The 1,421-nt window shown below is 50.5% G+C and overlaps 1 protein-coding gene across 1 annotated transcript in view; it reads left to right on the top strand.

Annotated features, from left to right (window-relative positions):
• Ulk4 (unc-51 like kinase 4) overlaps positions 1-1,421 on the top strand; it is a 480,002-nt gene that overhangs the window by 152,724 nt on the left and 325,857 nt on the right. The window lies entirely within an intron of this gene.

Genomic DNA, 1,421 nt, shown 5'->3' with positions numbered 1-1,421 from the left:
AGAAGTTGCGGGGAACATCCGTTACTATGGGGGTAACTGTGCCCTGGTTCCCATCCAAGTCCTTTCAATATACTGGACGTGTGATCAGCTTGGTACCTTGTGTGCCTCCAACTCCTTTTATTGGTGGGCCTGGCTGGTATTTCCAATGAGGGAATTTACGGGATTCAGTTTCTGATATAATGGTGACATCAGCCCCTGTGTCTACTAGGCCCTTTATGGCAGTTCCGTCTAGGAACAGGGTCATTAGTGGGGAGTGGTTGAGGATTGGGAGAGTCCATAATATCTGTCTCATTTCCCCTCTTGTGGGCGGGGCTGAGGGGCGCCCCAGGAGGAGTTTAAAGGAGCCGAGTCCAGTTGAGGCTGTGACTTACAGTCTTTAGCCCAATAGAACCCTCTTTTGCACTTGGGAAGTGAGTCTTGGGGCGGGCTGTATCTCTTGGGCAGTGGCTACAAAAGTGGCCAAGCCCCCCATAGTTCCAGCAGCCTTCCTGTGCACTAAAGTGGTTGGGTTTTCCTTCCAAGCAGGTGGTCAAAGCCTCAGTAGGGCCTGCCCTAGGGTCTAAGTCTCTAGTAGCAAGTACCCGTTTGTGAATGTTATCATTATGGACAGGCGCGATAGCATTAAAAGTAGGGATGTTTAGTCCCTCCCAAGTTAATTGTTTGATAAACACCCTTTGAGTGGGTCCAGACTCTACCCTCCACTCTACTGCCTCGGTGACACGGGTAAGGAAGTCCATGAAGGACTCCCCTGACTGTTGAATCAAATTACGGAAAAAGACCTGTGGGTCATGGGGGCAGCAACATTTAAGGGCCTTAAAGGCCAAGTCAGAAACTTGTTGAAAATAGGCATGGAGGCCAATAGTAGACTGGGAGATGGGGTCAGTATATTGTCCACATCCCATGAGCATGTCCAACATAATGTTGAGGCCATATTGGAGATTTAGGCATGCCTGGCTTTCAGCCTGATCGTCATAGGCTGTGCGCCAGTTTAGAAAGACTGAGGGTTCTAAGACTGCCTTTAGTAAGCTATACCAATCATAGTGGGTTTGTAAATGTAAGGACCACTGGTGAAGAACCTGTTCGAAATATGGGGAGTCAGGTCCTGATTGCTCAGCTGCCTTGAGGATAAAAACGAGGTCAACAAGTGGGGTGCACAGCTATGGACGCTGCGCCACATCGGGGCCAACGTTAACCAGAAGTGTGGACAAAGGTGGGTGAGGCTTTAAGGAGGGCGGTCTAGGAGGGAGGGGCACGTTAGCAGGGGAAGAGGAGGGATGGTTACTTGGGGGGGGAGAGAGTAACTCCTTCCATGGGTAATGGGGCGGGGGAATTTCTGGGCATGGTAGCTCTAGGAGAGTATCCTGAGATATAGGCAAAGGAGCTCCTTCCTTATTGGAAGTGGGCATAGAGGCTGTGTCCAC

This window comes from Nannospalax galili, unplaced genomic scaffold, assembly GCF_000622305.1.
Source record: "Nannospalax galili isolate Female #2095 unplaced genomic scaffold, S.galili_v1.0 scaffold443, whole genome shotgun sequence".
Taxonomy (NCBI): Eukaryota; Metazoa; Chordata; class Mammalia; order Rodentia; family Spalacidae; genus Nannospalax; species Nannospalax galili.
Note: the sequence above shows the minus strand (reverse complement) of the source record. Positions and strands in the feature narration are given on the sequence as shown.